Source organism: Notolepis coatsorum, assembly GCF_963971535.1.
Source record: "Notolepis coatsorum genome assembly, chromosome: 15".
Taxonomy (NCBI): Eukaryota; Metazoa; Chordata; class Actinopteri; order Aulopiformes; family Paralepididae; genus Notolepis; species Notolepis coatsorum.
Window position 1 is genome coordinate 22191733 of NC_140179.1, and position 25627 is coordinate 22217359.

At 44.6% G+C, this 25627-nt stretch overlaps 1 pseudogene across 1 annotated transcript in view; it reads left to right on the top strand.

Annotated features, from left to right (window-relative positions):
* Positions 1 to 25627, top strand: part of LOC311241971 (IQ motif and SEC7 domain-containing protein 3-like) — a 113892-nt pseudogene that overhangs the window by 86973 nt on the left and 1292 nt on the right. The window lies entirely within an intron of this gene.

Consider the following 25627-nt stretch of genomic DNA (forward strand, 5'->3'; position numbering starts at 1 on the left):
GTGGAGTTTGGGGGTGGGAGTGTGGAGTTTGGGGGTAGGAGCGTGGAGTTTGGGGGTGGGAGTGTGGAGTTTGGGGGTGTGGGTGTGGAGTTTGGGGGTGGGAGTGTGGAGTTTGGGGGTGGGAGCGTGGAGTTTGGGGGTGGGAGTGTGGAGTTTGGGGGTGGGAGCGTGGAGTTTGGGGGTGGGAGTGTGGAGTTTGGGGGTGGGAGTGTGGAGTTTGGGGGTGGGAGTGTGGAGTTTGGGGGTGGGAGCGTGGAGTTTGGGGGTGGGAGTGTGGAGTTTGCTGGTTTCCTCATGGTGGTGAGGTCACCGGGACTGGGGGAGATGTCGCGTCCCGTGTGGGGGGAGGGGTCGGGGGAGATGGTGTGACCCGTAAATTTTAATTTTAAATTGTTTCTATTCATTCTGTTTAAACCAATGGTGGTTTTCTTCACAGTTGCAGATAAAGATTAGGCTACACTAATATTATAGTATTAAAAAAAACTGATGAGTTATATTCATTAAAGAAAGTTGATTTAATTGATTTAGTTGGCTGCTTCTCCCTAGGCTGGGGCTGGAAAGTTGATTTAATAAAAAAGAAAATACTCATTTAATCAGAATAATCACTTTATTCAAATTGAGGATTTAGTTTGAGGATACATTTTTTTTATAAAAAAAAAAAAAAAAAAATTATTAAAAACGAAGGTTCGAACGTCCGTTCGAAAAACCCTGACGAAGTTCTAATCCCAAAAACAGGCTTCGGGGACAGCCTTAGCTGCAATCCATGTATGAAAGGTGCTATATAAATAAAGTAGTATGTGTGTGTATGTGTGTGCATATTGAGGTTTGTGTGTGTATACGGAAGCGTATTGCTGCCACACAAAAAACAAACAAAAAATATCAGTATCACGTTTTAACATAAAAACGTTTCACGTTATAACATGATACCAACTTATCACGTTATAACGTGAAACGTTTTATGTTCAAACAAAAAGTTATCACGTTATAACGTGATACTGATATTTTGTTCTGTTTCTGGTGTGGCAGCCCTTACTATGAATTTCAAATTCAAATTAAATAAATAAAGATAGGCCAGGGCTGTCCAACCACAACACAGCCAGCTGTGCACCATGTGGTTGAGTATATACACTAATTAGAATAAAAATAAAATACAGTGGGATGGAATATTTAACATGGCTGTGCAATTGAGCAGTAATGTGCAGAAAGTATGAACAGTGAAGTATGAAGAGTTTTGATTGTATATACAGTCAGTTTGAGTAAATTGTACTCTGTGCCTACCTACACACACATACACACACAAACACACACACACACACACACATACACACACATACACATACACAAACCTCAATATGCACACACATACACACACACACTAACTTCATTATGCACACACATACACACACATACACACACAAACCTCAATATTGTAAGATTCTGATCAAACTGGCCAGTATCACGTCTTCGTCTGTTTGGCTCTCCATCCAATTCCTCTGCGTTGTGTACTTTTAATGGTCCTGACGTCTCCGATACTGGTAGATAAGATCCTTATCTTCCCCCGTTAGTGCAATCCATAAACCATAATACTTCTCCACTTCCGTAAGAATTCGACACTTCGACACTGTGAGATACCTTATGAGGAGAAGCGTTGTTTTATTGCTATAAACAGAACCTCATAATCAGATGTTATCAGATGTTATCAAATTGTATCGTCCTTGAAGAGTCTATTCTAATGATCTCTCGGTGTGTTCAGAATTGTCCTTTTGTTATTCAGTCCAATAGTGGTCAGGCCTAGTCGTTAGCCTGAACCCTCCTCGTGTTAGCCGAAGCTACTGTAATGATGATGTGGCATTCTCCCTTCCCCCCCCCCCTCCGTGGTGGAGGAGGAAGAGTCTCTCCTCTGTGTGATCTCAGTCCTACTCGCTCTTGGTCAGATTCTCGTCTGCTCAACACCCGGAAACACCGTTCGACTTATAGATGTTCGTCGTCGCAACGACGGCCCCCGCCTTCTGGTTGTCATGCGACGTGTTGTCATGACAACTGCATAACCTTTAACACTAATAAACTCACGTTTCATTAAGATGAACCTCTCTCCCTCCTGTCCTGGGAGACAGTACCCTCTAATCTCAGATGTTCTTCTAAGGAATTCATAACAAAACCCTCGCTGACGCGGCCTGTGCCTGTGAAACCACTGGTTCCACCACCGTTCTATCACCGTCTCCTGCTTCCATGCACATTTCGATCTACCATTTTAGCTGTGGTCATCTCTCCCCAATCTATACATCACATACATTGAAAAAGCACCGTTTTCTCTCAATCCCCCCTTGATTCTTATCACCCCTCAGAATCATAAATCATTATTTGGTTTTTCAATTAATTATGCCAAAAATAGCCTGTGGTTGAAGCAAACCAACCTCGTCTCTCGTGCACAAGAAACGAAGACGGCCCACGGTCAACCCAGTGATCCTGCTGCCTGATGTCTGTTTGCGCCCCCCTTCGTGCACAAAGGGAACCGAAACCGACCACCAAAACCAACAACATCCAACGACTCATAACCATTGGAGCCCCCCTGTCTGCTCCCAATAATTATATCCTGTTGTTCTACTGTTCTCCCTCTTATCTACCTTTTATATATATATATATCCTTCTATACATATATCTTATATATTAATCCTCCATTTATATCTCATACTCCTAATCAATGAACACAGGACTTCTCGCTGTTGTCTCGTCTCTCGATCTCCTGATTGACTCTGAAAGGAAGTCCCTGTTTGTTCATGATTCACCGCCCGTGCTCTGTTGTTTCAAAACGCTCTCTACAACGTCTCCGCAGGGAAACCCCCTCCGATGTCCGCCTCGTTCTCCCCTGGGCAAACACCGCCTGCGACCGCTGGACTCCGCCTCGTCGGCCGTCTCCGCCCCGTCGGTCATCTCCGCCCCGTCGGTCATCTCCGCCCTGTCGGTCATCTTGGTTGAGGCTCATCTCCACCGCCGCCGTCTCCTCCCTCTCGTCGTGGATCATCTGTGTACCAGGCTGCGGTGCCTGGCCCCTGCGGCTTCCTCCTCCTCCAGTCTGTCTCCTGGCCATCTCCATCGCTGTCGGTGTCATTCCCCCCTTGAAAGCAGAAACACAACACCGGCAGTCTTTCTGTACACTCGACCCTGTGTTTTCTATTAGTCTACCGTGGCTTTGGGCCTGCAGCTCGTTCTCTATATATTTTTTTTCCCCTCTGCAAGCCCCTGCCATGGCCACGCCCTTTCAGACTGTTGGACGGTGTGAGTGTCCTACAGCCCATGGCGCTATTTGTTCTCTATTAGTCCCCCACCTTCTCAACACCCATATCTAATCCTACAGGGCTGTTCCCTGTTTTGTTGTCTTCCGGCGTGACACCAGCAGCTAAACGATACCCACTCGGCGCTCTACGTTTGTCCCACGGTTGACCCCCAGCGCGCGCCAGTTCTTTCTGGTGACGTGTCCCCTCAAGACTCTGCCTATTTATTAGGTGTGAGAAGGCCCCACTGGAGATCGAACTCCCTCTTATTTCATAATTAAACTTATTTAATTAACCTGTATATCGATCTTATTATTATGATAATAACATACAACCGAGCATCGCTCTAACATACAACAGAGCAGGTTGGTTCCCTGCTCCTAACTCACATACGTACTCGTACTATCATCTAACATACAACAGAGCTGTCCGTCGCCCTATACCCTACGGGGCTGTCTACCGTCGCCCTGGAGCTGTCACCGTTGCTCTATACCCTACGGGGCTGTCTACCGTCGCCCTGGAGCTGTCACCGTCGCTCTATACCCTACGGGGCTGTCTACCATCGCCCTGGAGCTGTCACCGTCGCTCTATACCCTACGGGGCTGTCTACCGTCGCCCTGGAGCTGTCCCGTCGCTCTATATACCCTACGGGGCTGTCTACCGTCGCCCTGGAGCTGTCCCGTCGCTCTATACCCTACGGGGCTGTCTACCGTCGCCCTGGAGCTGTTCCGTCGCTCTATACCACACTTTGAGTTCCTTTACAAAGTTCTACATACACCACCGTGTATACACACAAGCAGTTGGTAATCTTGAAAAAATTAAACTCCTTAATTAACTTAAACTCTAAATATTCCCCTATGGGTAATGGAAACTCCCCAGCACTACCCCCCCCCCTCCGCAATTAAACTCCTTAATTGAATTAAACTCTAAATATTCCCCTATGGGTAATGGAAACTCCCCAGCACTACCCCCCCCCCCCTCCGCCCCTAGGTGGCGACCTACTCCTCCATTTGCCTGTATTATCCCACTGCCCCCCTAGATGGCGGCCAAAACTCAGTCTAGAGGATTGTAGGTGACGTGTCACTTCCTGATTCTAAACCCCTCGTGGCTCTGCGGCCATTTTGACTCGGTGCAAATGGCTACTCTCTCAACAAACGGCCGCTGCCCTTCCTTCCAAGGCCTGAAAACACAGCTGTTTTTCCTCTCTTTCCTATCCATTATCAGGGGACGCTTTCTCAGACTAATACTCTTGCCTGATCGGACATAATACACACTGGTACAATCTCCTTTCGACTTTCCTTCTGTTATGAAAACAGTCCCGCCATAACAATTTTTCGATCTGATTCAAGCGCCCCCCCCCCCCCCTTTCCTCATCTCGCATTTACCCTCCTTAAACCAAAACTGTGCAGCCTGCCTCGTTTGCTTTTCATTCTCTGTAGATAACACCCTCGATTTTCACCATGGCTCTCTGCTCATATTTTGCTTTCTTTCGTCATCTATGACTGTTTTGGTTCCCTTTCAGATAACACCTTCGATTTTCAAAACAAAACTGTGCCGCTCTGCTCTGTCCCAAAACACACTATTACAGCTCTCTGTGTCGAACTAGAAATGTTTACGTTTATGGATTCACTATCTGTTCGTTTTTATTTGGCTTAAAAAAAATCAAAACAACCGTGTGCACAGTGAACTCACATTTTTGATCGGAGCGCTGTTTCTGTTTGGCTCCTACAGCGCTGGTTCGCCTCCTGACTGCTCGACTCGCCGCTCTCTCCCAGGGCTGGCCGGCCTTGCTTCGATCATGATTCTCCCACACATTGATGACTGTTGTCCACTGTCGCCCCATTATTGAAAAAGTCTTTATCCGTTGTTCTTATCTCTTGCAAATCCGGCTGTCATCAACAACCAACTGTTCCCGTTGTTTTAATCTCTTGCAAATCCGGGTCCCAACGGCATCAACTGTAAGATTCTGATCAAACTGGCCAGTATCACGTCTTCGTCTGTTTGGCTCTCCATCCAATTCCTCTGCGTTGTGTACTTTTAATGGTCCTGACGTCTCCGATACTGGTAGATAAGATCCTTATCTTCCCCCGTTAGTGCAATCCATAAACCATAATACTTCTCCACTTCCGTAAGAATTCGACACTTCGACACTGTGAGATACCTTATGAGGAGAAGCGTTGTTTTATTGCTATAAACAGAACCTCATAATCAGATGTTATCAGATGTTATCAAATTGTATCGTCCTTGAAGAGTCTATTCTAATGATCTCTCGGTGTGTTCAGAATTGTCCTTTTGTTATTCAGTCCAATAGTGGTCAGGCCTAGTCGTTAGCCTGAACCCTCCTCGTGTTAGCCGAAGCTACTGTAATGATGATGTGGCATTCTCCCTTCCCCCCCCCCTCCGTGGTGGAGGAGGAAGAGTCTCTCCTCTGTGTGATCTCAGTCCTACTCGCTCTTGGTCAGATTCTCGTCTGCTCAACACCCGGAAACACCGTTCGACTTATAGATGTTCGTCGTCGCAACGACGGCCCCGCCTTCTGGTTGTCATGCGACGTGTTGTCATGACAACTGCATAACCTTTAACACTAATAAACTCACGTTTCATTAAGATGAACCTCTCTCCCTCCTGTCCTGGGAGACAGTACCCTCTAATCTCAGATGTTCTTCTAAGGAATTCATAACAAAACCCTTGCTGACGCGGCCTGTGCCTGTGAAACCACTGGTTCCACCACCGTTCTATCACCGTCTCCTGCTTCCATGCACATTTCGATCTACCATTTTAGCTGTGGTCATCTCTCCCCAATCTATACATCACATACATTGAAAAAGCACCGTTTTCTCTCAATATGCACACACCTACACACACATACACACACAAACACACACACACACACACACATACACACACATAAACACAGACATGGCAGCCAGCATGTTTTTCCCAGTTGGCCGCGACCCATCCATCGTCCCCTCCCCCCTGCTGGCCCTCCACCAACCAGAGGGCTGACTGTGTCTGCCATCCTGCATGTCCTCCAGAGTCTGGAGCCGAGCCAAGTGTCCTCGGAGTAAAGTGAAGATAGAAGCTGCACCGCATTCAATCAGAGGCACACACACACACACACACACACACACACACACACACACACACACACACACACACACACACACACACACACACACACACACACACACACACACACACACACACACACACATGCATACACACACGCACACACACACACACACATACACACACACATGCATACACACGCATACACACACACACACACACACACACACACACACACACACACGTGCACACACGGTAGCATACATTAGCAGCACCCCTGCTGGATGCTGAGATCTGAAGCTCCCAGATCAATGGTTACAGCTGTAGCTACTAGGCTTGGGCAGTATGACGGTATTACGGTATACCAGGGTATTTACAAATCCCGACGGTATTGAAAATCAATACCGGCGTCAAAATCACAGATGCGCTTCAGTTTCTATTACAGTGAAACAGAGTTTTGAGTGTAGTGCACACACGCGCCAGCAGAGGGCGAGACCAGTCCTCACTAGTGGAGCGAGTGTATCACAACGGTGTTCACGTTTTACGGTAATGTTGCGACAGTGCTGTGAAAATACCATAAAGCGTTGTGACGAGAGTTGGTGTGTGTTGTTGTGGTGCACTGGTGGAGCAAGCAAATAATCAGTCTCTTATTATATGTGAACTAAAGAGTACAAGGTTTACACAACAGCCCCCACCCGCTTTTTTATTGTATTTGTACCGTCCTGTACTATCCGCTGTCAGCTGTTTATCTCTCTCTGTGAGCTTGATTAACTAGCGTTAGCTCACGTTAACTAGCGTTAGCTCTGCGGCTAATCTTAGATTACCCTGACCTAAATCAATGACTAGGTTATAAAGCATTCGAGTAGTTTTCACTGCACATAGAAGTAGCCAAACAGCGGGAGCATTTCGGGAGCATATGACCAAAACCCAGGCAATTTCGAGCCCTTAAGCCAGGAATCAAATAGTCTGCCATGGCTAGGCTACATGCTAACGCTAACGGTGCGGGCTTCTGACTACCATTCTGAGAGCCAACGATGATTTGTTTACTTGGTCTACTACGTCTATTCTGCATCGAACATTGTACATATGTCTAAACTGAACACTGTGACCTCATTTTTTTACTTCTAATTTTACTATGTTATTTTATTTCATACTTATCTTGTCTTGCACAGTCTCTGGAGCGCAACAGTAAGAAGCATTTTGTACAAAAGTATTCTGTACTTCTGTATGACAACTATTAAAGAAACTTGAAACTTGAAACTTGGTAACATGGGTTGCCCCCCCCCCCCCCCCCCGCGCTGATGAAAATGAAAGTCATACCGTCATATACCGTATACCGGGGTATTATGTCATCAAGATATGACGTGTGAAAAAAATGATACCGCCCAAGCCTAGTAGCTACCCTTCAGAGCTGCAGCCTTGATGTCGAGGGATCCTGGTCGGATGCTGAGGTAGGACCCTATGGAGTCCTGGTCGGATGCTGAGGTAGGACCCTATGGAGTCCTGGTCGGATGCTGAGGTAGGACCCTATGGAGTCCTGGTCGGATGCTGAGGTAGGACCCTATGGAGTCCTGGTCGGATGCTGAGGTAGGGCCCTATGGAGTCCTGGTTGGATGCTGAGGTAGGGCCCTATGGAGTCCTGGTTGGATGCTGAGGTAGGGCCCTATGGAGTCCTGGTTGGATGCTGAGGTAGGGCCCTATGGAGTCCTGGTTGGATGCTGAGGTAGGGCCCTATGGAGTCCTGGTTGGATGCTGCTGTAGGGCCCTATGGAGTCCTAGTTGGATGCTGAGGTAGGACCCTATGGATTCTGGTTGGAGGCTGAGGTAGGGCCCTATGGAATCCTGGTTGGATGCTGAGGTAGGGCCCTATGGAGTCCTGGTTGGATGCTGAGGTAGGGCCCTATGGAATCCTGGTTGGATGCTGAGGTAGGGCCTTATGGAGTCCTGGTTTGATGCTGAGGTAGGGCCCTATGGAATCCTGGTTGGATGCTGAGGTAGGGCCCTATGGAATCCTGGTTGGATGCTGAGGTAGGGCCCTATGGAATCCTGGTTGGATGCTGAGGTAGGGCCTTATGGAGTCCTGGTTGGATGCTGAGGTAGGGCCCTATGGAATCCTGGTTGGATGCTGAGGTAGGGCCCTATGGATTCTGGTTGGATGCTGCTGTAGGGCCCTATGGAGTCCTGGTTGGATGCTAACACAGGGCCCTATGGAGTCCTGGTTGGATGCTAACACAGGGCCCTATGGAGTCCTGGTTGGATGCTGATGTAGGGCCCTATCGAGTCCTGGTTGGATGCTGAGGTAGGGCCCTATGGAGTCCTGGTTGGATGCTGACATAGGGCCCTATGGAGTCCTGGTTGGATGCTGACGTAGGGCCCTATGGAGTCCTGGTTGGATGCTGAGGTAGGGCCCTATGGAGTCCTGGTTGGATGCTGCTGTAGGGCCCTATGGAATCCAGGTTGGATGCTGCTGTAGGGCCCTAAGGAATCCTGGTTGGATGCTGACCTAGGGCCCTATGGAATCCTGGTTGGATGCTGAGGCAGGGCCCTATGGAACCCGCGGTCATGAAATCGCGGAGATATTAACACGGAATTCTGAATTATTGCGGGACGGTGTGGAAATTGCTTAAATTATACATAAATCGGTTTTCATATAAATCAATCTTCACTGCGACTTTAAAGTAGTGACGCTGCGTGGTCTACGGAGGCGCAGAAATGCCAGAAATGACCAAATCCATTCCGAGACAACGGAACGCAATGCGCGCGTAACGAGAGTTTTTACATTCGACATTCAGCTTATTCATCATGTCCTGTAGATCTTCTTGACAGTTACAGACTATAGCGGTGTCATCAGCATATCTTATGTTGGTGATGTTCTCTTCGCCACGTTTTACTCCTTGTTACAATACTACGTTGTTTTCACTGTAAACAGGTTACAATTCTACGTTGTTTTCACTGTAAACAGGTTACAATACTACATTGTTTTCACTGTAAACAGGTTACAATACTACGTTGTTTTCACTGTAAACAGGTTACAATACTACGTTGTTTTCACTGTAAACAGGTTACAATACTACGTTGTTTTCACTGTAAACAGGTTACAATACTACGTTGTTTTCACTGTAAACAGGTTACAATACTACAGGGGGTAGTGTGTGTGAAAATGTGAAAATGCGAAAGAGAGGGAGAGAGAGTGAGAGAGAGCGATAGTATTCATACCTCTTTGTCTATGTCTCTCTCTCCCACTCTCTCTGCTGTCTCTCTCTCATTCTCTCTGCTCTCTCTCTCTCTCTCCCTCTCTCTCCCGCCCCTCTCTCTCTCTCTCTCTCTCTCTCTCTCTCTCTCTCTCTCTCTCTCTCTCTCTCTCTGTCTCTCTCTCTCTCTCTCTCTCTCTCTCTCTCTCTCTCTCTCTCTCTCTCTCTCTCTCTCTCTCTCTCGCTCGCTCTCTTTCTGCTCTTTTCTCTCTCCTGTGTTGGTTATGACGCGGCAGCTTGGCTGTGTGACTCTGCTGGAATCCAGAATCATGAATATCCCATTTTGGCCGCAGGAGTGCTTTTAAATTGCTTCATTTCTCAGGAGCTGGAGCTGGTGGTGGGTGACTCCCGACCTTCTCGTAAAACACTAGTGGCTTTCTTTCTTGCTCGCTGAGCGCGGCGGATTCCTATCTGCATCCGCTCAGCGCTCCATCAAGACGTCACCATCACTTTTGTACCAACCGTGCCCTTATTGGATTATTTATGTTGAGTAGCACAACTGGACCACATACCACTTTAACATAACCTTTAATCAGAGCAGCATAACTGGACCACATACCACTTTAACATAACCTTTAATCAGAGCAGCATAACTGGACCACATACCACTTTAACATGACCTTTAATCAGAGCAGCAGGACTGGACCACATACCACTTTAACATGACCTTTAATCAGAGCAGCAGGACTGGACCACATACCACTTTAACACAACCTTTAATCAGAGCAGCATAACTGGACCACATACCACTTTAACATAACCTTTAATCAGAGCAGCATAACTGGACCACATACCACTTTAACATGACCTTTAATCAGAGCAGCATAACTGGACCACATACCACTTTAACTTTTAGAGGTCAATGGATCGAGGATTGAATGCTCCCAAGCACTGGAATACACAAACAACATGTAGAACGCATACTTTTACTTTTGATACTAAAGTACATTCAATATCAAATACTGCTCTACTTTTACTCAAGTAGGATTTTGAATGGAAGACTTTTACTTTTACCAGAGTACTATTTTATATGGGTATTTCTACTTAAAGGAACTGAGTACTTCCACTGCATCTTATATGATGCATTGGTCTTCCCTGGCAGATAGGCGAAATCAACATTACCTCCCTATCTCGCATCACTATTAGTTCAGAACACTAGACCCTATATGACTCGCTCTAATAATTGGCTTACACTGGAGGTCCCCCATGTACAGACCCAACTTGGAAAATCAGCCTTTTATTATAGTGCCCCTACTACATGGAACTCTCTCCAGCTCTCACTGAAGATGAAACCTATAACGCAGGGGAAGTCTAGAGGTTTACTTGCAGGCCTGCCTGCAACAGTCTGTAACTGTTTTTCTTAGCCGACGTATATTAGTTTAGGGCAGTATAGTCTTTCAGGTGTTTCGCACATTGGTCTTTGTTGTCGTCATTTGGGACACAGTTTCCGGTGGGGCGTGTCGTGGCTGGAGGGGGACGCGGGTAGTTTGAGTGTACTCGGATTGTTTGTGTGTAGTGGTGGGGGTGTCGTTTCTGTGAGCTGCTAAGTTGCCTCTGGTCCTGGTGGCCTTGTCAGTGCAGGGGGGTTGGTGGATTCTATGTTTTTGCTTTCAGATTCTATGGGGGGTGGCGGGTCGTGTGCCCCATGGCCTGTAGCCGTGCCGAGGGGGGTGATGATTCTGGATGTTCGGGAGGATGGACATGGTGGTGGTTGGATGGGGGGGCGTGTGGCGTTGTGGTTGGTCTGGGATGGCTCTGGGACCTTTGGAGCACTTTGGGGTACTGTAGGGGTTATGGTGGGTTCTTCGTGTGGGGGATCGCTGGGGTGTCGGTGGGTTGGGGGAGTTTAGCGATGGGGGCTGGCCGGGGTCCTTCGGGGCACATGCAGGGGGCTGGTGTTCGACTCTGGGGGAGGTCTGAGGGGGGTTTGGTTGGAGCCTGTTGTGGCTTTGACTGGACCTTTCCTGGACGCTTGAGGCCTTTTTACAACGCATCCGCGTTTCTGGGTTCCCGTTTTGCGCTCTGATTGGCCAGGTCATGTGACATGAGCACCAATCGTGGGACGGCAAGTTTCTACACTGGTTAAGCTTAGGCACTCTTCGAAGTTGGTTAAGATTAGAGTTTGTCTTAGAGCATGGCGATAGAACGCCAGGTAGTTTGCAGGCTGTTCGACGCGGAAATGGGCAAACACGCTATTGGGCGCACATGTCACATGACCTGGCCAATCAGAGCGCCGGAAACGCGGATGCGTTGTAAAAAGGCTACACGCTTCCTGGACCTTCCCTCGAGTTGGGCGCTGGTATCTTGCGTGTGCTTTGGTGGATTGTTGGTTGGTCTTCAGCGTTGGGCTCCCTCGGTTCGCTGACTGGATTTGGGGTTCCTTGCGTGGGGGGGGGGCTCGCTGTGGCTTCTGCTGTGTTCCGGGGTGTGCCGGGGGTCCCGGTGTCGTCTCGGACCGTCCCGATTCTGCATGTCTTCTCGTTTGGCCGCTGTTGTGTCTGTCTGCTTGAGTGTGTGGAGACACGTGTCTCCTTTGGCGTGGCTGCGGGTCCTGGGGCGTGTGGCCTGTCATTCCTCTGTGGAGTTTGGGGGTGGGGGTGTGGGATTCGCTGGTTTTCCTCGTGGTGGCGGGGGCACCGGTACCGGGGGAGATGGTGCGGCCTCCGGGGTTATCATTCCCATCGCCGTGCATGGCGGTGTGAGTGGCGCGCGGCTGTTTGTGTTTTCCTTCGGTCATGGCGTGCTTTATCGGGGGAGGTGTCTTGGATGGGGATGTGGTAGGGATTGATGTGTGAGGTGTTCGGGGGACTGACTGTTCCGGGGGGGTTCACATGCCTTCGACTGTACTATTGTACTCGGCGTTCGAATTATCACCTGAGAGCTATGGAGGCTTTGTTTTTTTTGTGAAATTGTGGCTGTTTTTTGAAGTCATATTTAGAGGAATATCTCATTAGGATTAGTCTAATACTAAGTAATAATGACATCACACAACATTCTAATCATTAGACTATTGTGTGATGTCATTATTCATGTTGATGAATGTCATATATGTGATGTCATATATGTGATGTCATATATGTTCATTTTCTTACTCACCTCTGATATATAATGCCATATTTACTTATTTGCATTTTGCATCTGATAAAATACAACAATTTAATTTGAAAAATGAGATAAAATTTATGAAATTGAATTAACATGTATTTGTCTCTGCACTTATAAATCAAAAACTAACAAAATAATCTAATGGAAAATAAATAGTTGTATGGCACAACAGCAGCATTTATCAGGATACAGTAAGTAACATTATCATCTGATAATAAAATGAACATAAAATAAATACTTGTATAAATCAAAATAAATAATGTTATAAACAAATGTGCACAGGTAATCAAGAACTGAATGAAAAATAAATTAGAAGTTGCAGCATCTTCTTAGAACAACAAGAAGAAAAGTAACTACTGCAGCAAGTCACCGACATGCAGACTGGAAGAGCCGGGATTCAAACCACTGACCTCTTTTATCCAAAGCGAGTAGTGACGACTATATTTTCTTCCTCAACTTCTTGCTCTGAGAGGTAGTCACAGTCCCATTCATCCACTGCTCTGCCAAATGGGCTCCAAATGATTTATTTAACAATATCTTGGCGTTTTTACATGGAAGGCAGCCAATGCATCCCTCCTTGCAGTGGCGGCTCTGCCACTAGGGGCGCACGGGCGCCGCCCCACCTGCTGTTAAATCAGAGAAGAAGAAAATAAAACTTTTTAGTTTATTGTTTTATAGCCCTATAAATAATATAAACATGTTTAAAATGAATAATATTTACTCATTTTAAGTATGTTTGTATTTCCAATGCACAATATAACGTTATTATCTAAAATAAAAAACACTCGTTTTCCTGAGCAGGAAGTGACGTTTTTTTTATTTTTTTATTTTTTCGTATTTCTCGGCCCGGGCTAGACGCGATAGCGCTCTGAGTGCGCGTCACAGTTTGATCGCTGTATCCGTCACAGCCAATCAGTGCATACCGCGTTGTGCGTTGAAATATGACTATTATGTTGGAATCCGGGCGCGATTTGAAGCGGTCTAGCCAGTAGCGTCAAGAATTTCTGTAGCCGCATTTCGCGGAGACGCTCTCTGATTGGCCGACGCCAGTATTTTTTTCCGTAGCAGAATTTCACAGAGACGATCTCTGATTGGCCGAATCCAATTTCTAATGTTCCAATTCTAGCTTATTCCTAGGTTGGTCCGTTGGTGGTAGGAGATAGTTGTGTTGTTGTGAGATGCAGGCAGCTGTTTGTCTTAGAGCGTGCCGTGACTGCAAGTTCTTTAGACTGTTAAGCTTAGGCAAAGTTGGTTAAGGTTAGAGTTTGTCTTAGAGCATGGCGATAGAACGCCAGGTAGTTTGCAGTCTGTTCAAGCGGAAATGGACAAAGGAATGAAGTACTTGTGTTGTGTGGTGCTGCTAACTGCTAACAAGCTAACACTTGGCTAACAAGCAATATGGCGGATGCAGTCTGGACACAGTGGACAGTGGTCTGGAATACATCAACAGTGGATTATACACTACTTTATCAAGGCAAGCCCTCCTGCCCTGGACGTGTCAACTAAACAGTGAGTCTCTCTCTCTCTCTCTCTCTCTCTCTCTCTCTCTCTCTCTCTCTCTCTCTCTCTCTCTCTCTCTCGCTTTTGGATTGAAAATACGTGGATTATGGCTTGTTCAATATCGTCTATGTTTGAATGAATGAATGAATGAGAACTTTATTAACAGATTGCAGAATGGGTACAATACAGTACGGCTCAATACACACAATTGTTAAGGGGATGCAGACCAGATAAAGACGTTTGTCTTGTTTACATCAGGGTCCCAGATTTTCGATTCATATCGATAGTTTAATAGCTAGCCTTGGCTCGTTTAACAATATGCAAAATATGTGTACAGCCCTGTACTCATACTGAAGTTATTCTTGGTATATAATAGGTCTGATTGTGTAACGAATTGATTCCACGTCGCGCTGTGTGTGAGAGAGAGAAGGAGAGAGGGAGAGATCTGCGTGTGTTTGGAGACGGAGCGAGTTTTGTTTCTAACTTTTCTATTTATATATTGTGTTTCAAGTTGTGAATTAGACTATACTTTATTTGACTGGTTGTGTGTTGTTGTAGTAACAGCTGAGCGACTCGTTCATAAGAGCCGATTCATTGCCGTGAGCGTGAGTCGAATCGCTCACGTCTTGCCATGAGTCGGTTGCGTGGTACTGTACATGTTTGCAAAATGTTTGGTATAGCGCCCCTAGTGGCGAAGCATCCACGAGCCGCTACTGCCTCCTTGGCAAATAACCAGCTATATTTATTTTTCCAAAAGTTCCACTGACTCGGACCCCAGCATTGTGGTGGTTGAGTAGCAGCGCAGTCCAGGTCTAGTGGTGGAGACTCGGGTCTGGCAGTGGCAACCGGCGCGGTAACAATAACAGGCGCACTGCGCGCAGGAGCAGCAGAGCTAACACTAGTACTAGCACTAGCAGTGTCAACTTCAGTGACAGTAGCGCTGCTAGCTGCTACACTAACAGCGTCAGTCTTTGGCCTTTTTATAAAACCAAAGCTGTCCAGCTTTGTACAGCCTTGCGGCGGGTTGAGCTTTTTTTTTGGCGGCATGTGGCGTACTGTTTAGTGTTTATGTTTTCAGTTGCAGGACACGGACCGGCAGCCTTCTGTTTACATCAGCTGCTTGCTGCTTCTTCGTAGCGTTAAACTTATGGGCGACGCTCATGGGCGAAGCATAGTGGCTTGGAGGTGAAATGCAGCCTATTCCACAACATTAATTACTCGGTTCTTTTAAAAACTGAAAAGAAGGGTGGTCAGGTGACGTAGCGGAGATTGCGTTCGTCACCAACGCTGGGAGACACTGGGTTCGCCTGTTCGAATCCAGCTCCCAGCGTTGTCACCAGCTTGGCTGGCCGTTCACACTAATACAATTGGCTGTATTAGGGGGTGGGAAAGCTGGAGGGTGGGAATCTGGCGTTGTGGACAGCGACGCCTACAGGTCAGGTCTTGGCGCTTGCTCAGCGGGGCAGGACTTGGTGGAGATAGCGTGCCCCAGGGGCGGAGCTATAGGCGCGGCTGGGGAGGCAGCTGCCTTAGGGCCCGCCCACCGTCTGGCGGGAGGGGGGGCCCGGGCCCCGGGCCCCCCCTCCGGCCCCGGGCCCAGGCCCGGGACTGAATGGAGTTGCCGTTCGCGTGTGGGACTGGATCGAACACAACTGGTGGTAACGGCAAATGGGACTGGTGCGTTTGTTTTGATTCTAGGCTCCTCCCGTTTTGCCAGTACTGTGGTACGAGTACGACTGATAGCGTGTGGTTTAGGAACAGGGCGTTTTGCACAAATCCAGCGCTCCCTTTCCTTGGCTGTGACGTAGCCACGTAAATCTCACAAGCAGCACGGAGGTGATATTTTTCTCTGATGTCGCGTTCACGTTACGTGGGAAGAATCGGAAGAATCAGCTTCCGACTGGGAAAAACCATTCACGTCAGCCTCCTAGTTGTAATTCCTACTAGGACATATGGGATTTTTTATAGACCCCGATATCTCCCACTTCGCGTCACGAATTGCGGAAGTATGGATGTGGGCGTTTTGATCGAGTCAATGCGTGAAGGCTTCCTAGTTGTAGCAACGAGATGTCCTCTGGTTCTTCCGCTTCTTCCCACGTAACGTGAACGCGACATCAGAGAAACATATCGCAAGCTATGTTCAACATAATAAGTCACCTGAAACATGAATGAATGAATGAATGAAAACTTTATTAACAGATTGCAGAATGGGTACAGTACAGTACAGCTCAATACATACAATTGTTAAGGGGATGCAGACCAGAGAAAGACTTTCGTCTTGTTTACATCAGGGTCCCCCACATCACCACCGCTACCATGGTGTATTAAAATCCGACGACGCCGAGCAGCTAAAGGGGACATTTACCGAGGACCAGCACAAAGTGTGGATATATTATGATTTAACAAGTCTTATCTGTCCAGGACGATGACAACATTATTGCAGGTAAGCTAACTAGTACTACTAACGTTATCACGCTAGCTTGGATGCTAACTAACGTAATGTGAATGAATGAATGAATGAATGAAAACTTTATTTAACAGATTGCAGAATGGGTACAATACAGTACGGCTCGTTAAGGGGATGCAGACCAGAGAAAGACGTTTGTCTTGTTTACATCAGGGTCCCCCATTTTCAATTCATAGTGATTATAGAAAATATATACGTTACCACCTAGCCACAATCTATGGTATTTCTAGGTTACCACATGGGTGGCGCACGTGAACACTTTGTGAATTATGTGAGGGTGTATCATGATGATGGTAATTTGGCACTTAACGAATGTTACCTATCTCTTTGCCGTTTTGCATAGTGCACTGCATAGTACCAGAGATGACAAAAGTTATGTGGTAACATAGGTCGCATCACTGCCAGTAGTCGGCATATTACCCAATTCTGACTCTGGTATTAGTCAACTAACGTACTGTTAGCCAGCTACTGTAATAACGAAACTGAAATATCTAATGATGATAGTCAATCATAAAGACAGAAAACACTCTCATCACAGACAAGCTGGATCTGGCCAAATACCTAAACATGTCATGGTGAATGAATGAAAACTTTATTTAACAGATTGCAGAATGGGTACAATACAGTACAGCTCAATACATACAATTGTTAAGGGGATGCAGACCAGAGAAACACTTTCGTCTTGTTTACATCAGGGTCCCCCATTTTCAATTCATTATAACATAATGACATACAGATAGACAGTAGTGCTACATCTATACATGACATACCAGATTTGCAAATACAGTACTGTTTGTGATACGAAAAGAGTCCAGAAAAGAGAGTATATACATTTGACGTATTATTATTGTATTGTGATATGTTTTGTTTCATGTTGGATTTTTTTTTTTTTTTTTTTTTTATTTATAATACAATAAATATCGGGGGGGGGGGGGCCCGAGCTGTCAATCTCGCCTCGGGGCCCGTGGGGCATTCCAACCGCCACTGGCGTGCCCTCCCACGCGTTACGCTTCACCAATGAGAGCCCTCGCTGCCAAGTGAAAATACGTCACTGGCTGTCGGCGCACGTCTCGGAGGAAGCGTGTGATCGACTCGGGACGCCCTTGTACCGACTCATAGGAGAACATGCATACAGCAGCCAGGTAGGGGAGGGGGGGAATTGGCACAACGACTAATTGGGACAGGGAGAAAATCGGAGGAGAAAAATCAGAAAAAAAATATATATATATGATCTATTAACAATTTATTTAGGTAACATAAAAAATACTAATTTGTACATAAAAAATAAATAAAAAGATTATATAAATTTTTTGAGAGACCCCCACAGGCTCAGACTATAGCTATGGGGGCTGAGCCCCCATTGGCCCCCTCATAATTCGAACACTGATTGTACTTATTTTGTGCCTATTCTTAAATCTGCACGTCTACATTGCACTACTTTTATTGTCTTTTATACCTATTCTTATGTCTGAAGTTTATGCATTTTTTTATTTTGTCAATTTGTGTGCTGATTTTATGCCTATGTTAATTCTTTTTTTATACTAATTGCTGTGGTGCATTCTGGACGGAGAGTACTAGGGGTGTAACGATTCGACCTCACAACGATTCGATTCGATTACGATTCTTCAGGCAACGATTCAATGCATCATGAAATCTCTTAATTTGACCACGATTTGATTCGATTCGATAAATTTACTATACATTTTCTATACATTTTCTATCAGTTAATTCCCCCCCAAGATTTGAATACACAAATGTGGCTGGGGGAACTGATTCACTCAGCATGAATGGACTATAGGTCAATAAAAACAATAAAAAAAAGAAAATTAAATAAAATAATTTATTTTATTTTATTTAGATTCATTTAGATTATAATAGATTCTAACATATTCAAATCGATGCATCGAATCGAACACATTAGAATCGATGCATTTCGATTAATCGATGCATCGTTACACCCCTAGAGAGTACTATGTAGATAGTTATTCATATTTATTATTGTTATATTGTAGAAATGTGTGCATTGAAATGTCTGTAAAGTCTCGACTACATTGAAAATGTAAAAATGTAATCAATTGTAATTTCGAGAATAAATAAAGGTTGAGTACTTCCTCCACCGGGGAAAGACAGATGAGTCTTTGATGCTTCAGATCATATCAGACTCTATATGGAAATATATACCATATGCCGACATCATGGGTGAGCATTTTAATAACGTTGTTATTATTCATGTTACATTGCGGTCAGAGTTAAGTTATTCACAAATCTAATTGATCCGTTCCAGACTCTCTCGTACGGCGCTGTGCAGTCAGAGGTGTCACTGTCTATGCATCGTTAGAACGTCATCTAAATATTTGACAGAGGCATTCGGGAAGTTAGTTGGAATGCTGTACAAACTGTTCCCACGCGGGGGTCTCTCTGAATCTGATTACATGGTGATAATAATAATATAATAATAAACTGTATTTGTATAGCACCTTTCATTCTCAAAGACACTCTGACGCCACGAGTCCGCCGCCATCTTAGTTTAGGGGACAACCAACAGGTGTGTATGAGCAAAAGTGAGCTCCGTTTTTAAATAGTAGTAACATATAAACATGAAAAAGGCATGTAGGCTATTGAAGCCTGCAGTGCACATACACTGAGAATGGACTATATGGTGAAGTAGATAGCAGCTAACATTTATCTGCTGTTTACAGCCTCACAGCCAATAATTAATTTACGATATAAATTTGATATGTTTGTTCCTTATTCTCACCTGTTATGAAATGGGTAGAGCAGACATACAGTACGTATGATTTGACTTGGGGGACCAGTGTCTGCTCTGATCGACTCTCCCGTCTGCGTCTACGTGTGCCCTCTTGATAGCTGCCAGACAATGTTTCCTCCATGATGCCTCAACTGGTATTATATAAAACAATTTTTTTTCCGATCAAATCTGTATTCTATAAAACTCGAGTTTTGATTTTGTTATTGGTACAAAAAGTCACACAGCAGCTCTTTGGCATTTTGATGCACTGAAGAAAATTACCCTTGATTATGTTTAATTTGCCGCTTTCCGATCCGTTTTCTGCACTAAATGAAGTGTAAACAATGTACCGGGAGTGAATCTTTCCTCCTATTTGCTATGCAACTCACTGTGAGGCACGTTAGTTGACAAGTATGTCCTATACAAATACATTTGATTGATTGATTGAATTGCAACTCAAAATGCTTCACAGCAGTAAGAAAGACAATGAGCACAACATTTACAAAAAAGTGCAGACAATAAAATAAGTATAAAATAGATAGCAGCTAAATAGACAAGTCAAGGTAAGGCATAGAACATTAAATCACATTGTTTTTCATTTTAACCTCTTAGCAGGCAGAAAAGTGGCACTTTCTTTTACTTGAACTTGAGGACTGCATACCTTTTTAACACTTTCAGAGCCAGTGCTTAACCTTGATTTACCCGTTGAATGCCACCATCCACTTCAATGTTAGCTTAAAAACGCCTAATCTATGTTTTAAATTATGGCTATGTGTCTAATCTGCCCGTCGCTTATCAATGACTCGTTTTCCAGTCAACATTGTCGAAGCGGATTGTTTTTTTATCGGTTCATTTTCGTTTTATAGCATTTTGAAAAGCCCTCGTTTTCAAGGAAAATATAAATATTCCATGATAAAAGACATTTACTGGAATATTCTAGAATACACAAAAACGTTGTAATTTTTCGGCCTATTTATGAATAGTTTTCAAATAAACGCTAGTTTATCGATAGTATATGTGTACGTATGCACGCTATAGAGGCTATCTGAAAAATCGATTCTCTGATTTCCTCAAAGCGATCGCGCACAAACAGCCACATCACACATAGGGCAAACGCTGAGATCTCAGCGAATACAACTCTGATTATCCCAAGACTGGTAAAATAGATTCCTTACCTCAGATCAGATGTTCTCCAAAAAGATCATTCCAATTCCTGATCGCCATTCCAAATATCGATCACGCTTATTGATTGAGTATTGGCTGCTGTAAATATATATTCCAGGCTGATTCCCGTCCCGCGATGACTTCCATGTTGATCAGACTTCTTACCAGCACAAGGAACCAGCTGGCTCCATCCCTACATATCTACAGATCCCAGGTCAGTCTAAGCGACTGACCTGCAGTTACACAGGGATAGACGATAGGGGGCGCTTTTTTCCATTCTGAGCTCCTGTAGGGGCTGCTGTACCAACGGGAGACTCGGTTGATGAAATATGATTTCAGATCGCTAATAAAACAATAAAACTATATTTGTCATCCGTGGCACTCAGTGGGGGGGGGGGGGGCTAATGAAACTAGATATGACGTCCCTGGCACTCAAAGTGTTAATAGGCCTCTTTGTTTATGGTTTGATTAATCTATAGTACATAAAATATGCATACAACACATACTGATAAAAGAGCAAAATAGAATAGACAGTAAAATTATGCAATAGTGCAGTACAATAAAATAGTTAGTAAAATAGAATACAGTAAAATAGTGCGATAGTGCAGTGCAATAAAATAGTTAGTAAAATAGAATAGACAGAGTAAAATGATGCAATAGTGCAGTGCAATAAAAAAGTTAGTAAATAGAATAGATAGAGTGAAAAAGTGCAATAGTGCAGTGCCATAAAATTGTTAGTAAAATAGAATAGATAGAGTAAAATAGTGCAATAGTGCAGTGCAATAAAATAGTTAGTCAAATAGAATAGACAGAGTAAAATAGTGCAATAGTGCAGTGCAATAGAATTGTTAGTAAAATAGAATAGACAGTAAAATAGTGCGATAGTGCAGTGCAATAAAATAGTTAGTAAAATAGAATAGACAGAGTAAAATAGTGCAATAGTGCAGTGCAATAAAATAGTTCTCATCTACAGTACTCTCATATACAGTACAATAAATCAATACAATAAAATAGCCCTATTTACAATACAATAATCACAGTGTTGATGTAATGAGTCTAGGCGGTACAAGAGGTAGTGAGATACAATGACACATGAATTTGACAGGAAGTGCATACAAAAAAACAGGAAGTGCAGAATAAAAATTGTGCAGCCAAAACACTGAACATGTGAAGAGTTGGCTCATGATACTGTGTGTCGTCTAACCATCCAGAGACACGCGGGACTCCCGATGACCTCAGGTTGGATTCCCGATGACCTCAGGTTGGATTCCCGATGACCTCAGGTTGGGACTCCTGATGACCTCAGGTTGGACTCCCGATGACCTCAGGTTGGACTCCCGATGACCTCAGGTTGGGGTGGACAGGAGTGGCAGCTGTGTGAACGCCGTCTGTCGCTGTAGAAACTGATCTGAGAACACTGGTGATAACGAGGAGTCAGATAGATGACGTCTAATTATTAACAAATTACTGGAAAAAAAACTGTCAAATGATCTCAAGTTTTCCCAACAAGAGGAAGTGACAATTAGACATTATAGTAGAGACTGATGGAGACTTTTAAACGTCTGATCAACCGGGGACACCTTTTTATCCACTGCTCGGGGGGAGGGGGGTTCCTGGTTAGATTCCGGCTCCTTCCGGCAGTGTGTCGAAGTGTCCTTGAGCAAGATGCTTATTAACCCTTAACGGAGCGTCAGGATGTTCACTTGCCAGTCCTGGTGTATCCAACGTGATCTCCATATCAAGCGCAATACACACACACACACACACACACACACACACACACACACACACACACACACACACACACACACACACATACATATATTCATGCACACACACACACGCACGCACGCACGCACACACACACACACACACACACCTACACACACACACACACACACACACACACACACACACACACACACACACACACACACACACACACACACACACACACACACACACCTACACACACACACACACACACACACACACACACACACACACACACACACACACACACACACACACACACACACACACACACACACACACCCTGTCTCCTCAGGGAGATGTCAGGTGTGGTTAAAATCCTCACCAAGACTAACGTTTGAATTCTCTGCACCAGAGCCTGCAGGACCGTGCAGCAGCGTAGCTAATCAAGCCAGACATCCCCTCCTCTCCGCTCCCAAACTCTCACATAGGAGTTGTTGTGCTACGCGTGAGCGAGTGGGTATTCACACGTGCATTCGCCCACGCGCGCGCATGCATGTGTGTGAGTCTACATGCGCGCAAAATGTGTGTATATGTACACATGCATGCATACAGAGACACACACACACATTATACACATCACGTGGTGTAGTTGCATGCAGTCCCAATACCCTGCTTTAGTCCCAGATCTCTACTTTTGTCGTCTTTCTTGCAAGGAGATTTTTATCTGCAGTGGAAGGCTTACAGTAGCATCATACAAGAGCATATCTATTCCTGGAGGTTACTAGGACTATAAAGTGTGTGTGTGTGTGTGTGTGTGTGTGTGTGTGTGTGTCCTATTTGTATTTGTGTGGGTGCGTGTGTGTATGTTTTCTATAATTGTTTATGTTTGGTGTGTTTGGTGCTTTTACTGCATGTGTGTTCATGTACCGCCCCCCCCCCCCCCCGCACTCTGGTTACATCATCAACACGCGCCCCACGTACCCCCTGCCCGTGCCACCATTACATCATCAACACGCGCCCCACATACCCCCCGCCCGTGCCGTTACATCATGAAGATACGCAGGGCCAGGAGGAGGAGGAGGAGCCGGTGACTCGCTCTGCGGCGTCCTGGGAGGAGCAGGCGGGGTCATGGGGATTATTAAATATAGGTCATAACACAGCAGTGTAGAGGTCAAGATAAACAAGATAATGTAAGTCAAAAAAACATAAAGGGGATAAAGGTTGAGGGTCTGGTTGGTTGGACAAGTGAGACATATCTGTATTGTCTATTGATAATAATAATAATAATAATAATAATAATAATAATAATAATAATAATAATAATAATAATAATAATAATAATAATAATAATAATAATAATAATAATAATAATAATAATAATAATAATAATAATAATAATAATAATAATAATAATAATAACACAATGACAGGTGAGACATATCTGTATTATCTAAAGATAATAATAATAATAATAATAATAATAATAATAATAATAATAATAATAATAATAATAATAATAATAATAATAATAATAATAATAATAATAAATAATAATAATAATAATAACAACAACAACACAATGACAGGTGAGACATATCTGTATTATCTATGGATAATAATAACAATGCACTGTGCCAGAGTCTGTGCAGGGTTTAGTAGTTAAGAGTCAAACGGTTGTAATAATTCTTGATTTCTGCTGCTGCTAGTTCTCCAGTTGTGGAGCCCGATGGCTGCTGGCACAAAGGACTGGTCGGTCGAGGTGATTTGTGGGGGGGGGGGGGGGTTATGGCTGAAGATGCTCCTCATCTTGGCTAGCCCCACATAGGGGTGGGAGGGGTTCTCCAGGATAGCAACACTAACCTTCTTACTGTCCTATACTACCATGCACTCCTCCTACTATACTAACATGTCTTATGTCTATGCACTCAACACTGCAGCACCCAAGTTTCAGCACTGTTTGAACTCAGAAGAAGACATGAGTGGAATGATGTGGGTCCATTGGAGGCAGATGATGTGTAAGATTCAGTTGAGTCATCTGTCAGTTTAGTCTGTTCTGTTTCTCAGTGTCTGTTCTGTTTCTCTGACATACAAGACATGCACTTAACCCTTTCACTACCACACTACAAAGGGTTAATGCAGGACTTTAAAATGCATTGGACCAACCTGTCCCAGGGACCTTACAGTATGTGTTTACAACATATCTGTGATTACTTCTGCCCTCTGCAGGTCACTAATGGAACTGAGCATGTGAACTTGTTGATTTGTCTTGGCACTTGTCCAACGCTAGAGAGCGTTAGTGAGAATCAGGAGTTGGACCCCGGAAATGCTCTCAGTTTAATGGATTTAAAAAAATAAAAATAAAAAACGGTTTTAACCCATTCCCTGCCACCACTTTGATCATCTTATACCATTCTCTGCCAGTACTGTAAGTCTATGGAGATGTTCACCTTCTTTGCATGGCTATAACTTTTTAAATTGTATTGTTAAATTGACATTACTATGGCCCATTCAACATTGATTATCTATCGTTCAGGATGTAGGAACATTTTACTTTTTCATTCACACATTCATACGAAAATACCGTCTAGAGTATAAATATGTTTTTATCGTTTTCTGCAGTATTTCCTAGAACGTGAGATATAGACATAAATGCATATATTAGATTATCAAATGGCGTTTGATACCGATGCACGCTATATTAAAAATGTCAACTGTACATGGTCCTAAACGTTATGACTGATCATGCGCGGGTGAACGGAGGGGGGGGGGGTCGTTTATAATTCCGTGACCGTCGTTAAATGATTTATGTAGTATGGGTGATATATTGATCAGAGTAGTTTGTATCGAAAATGATAAACAAAAACGCTGAAACTCACGTCAGTCTCCTCGTACCGTTGGGCGATGAGAGTGGAGCAAACAGATCCCAGTTATGTGGTGGGGATTGAGACGATCCATTTCCGGTTTGTATATTACTAATACACGCCCAAATCATGTAGATTATTGAGTTATGGCAAAGATCCATATCCACGGTGTGTGTATTGAGTCCCGCGACGATAAACGAGTGGCCGGACGGAATAGGGAGACGCACCGGGATCACAAGAGATCCACTTCCGGTTGCAACTCGCCGATCAGCCACCAGGTGGCAGTATTGAAGCGTTGCAGAGTTGTGCTGGCTCACACAGCATCTGACAAGGCTCCGTGAGTGAAATATGAATACCATGGCGAAAATATGAAATTATGATCAGAATCACGTCGTACGCCGTTATTGGCAGAATTCGCATGAACTTGAAACCTGTCGTATGACGTTATTGGCGGAGAAAGGGTTAAGAAGAAA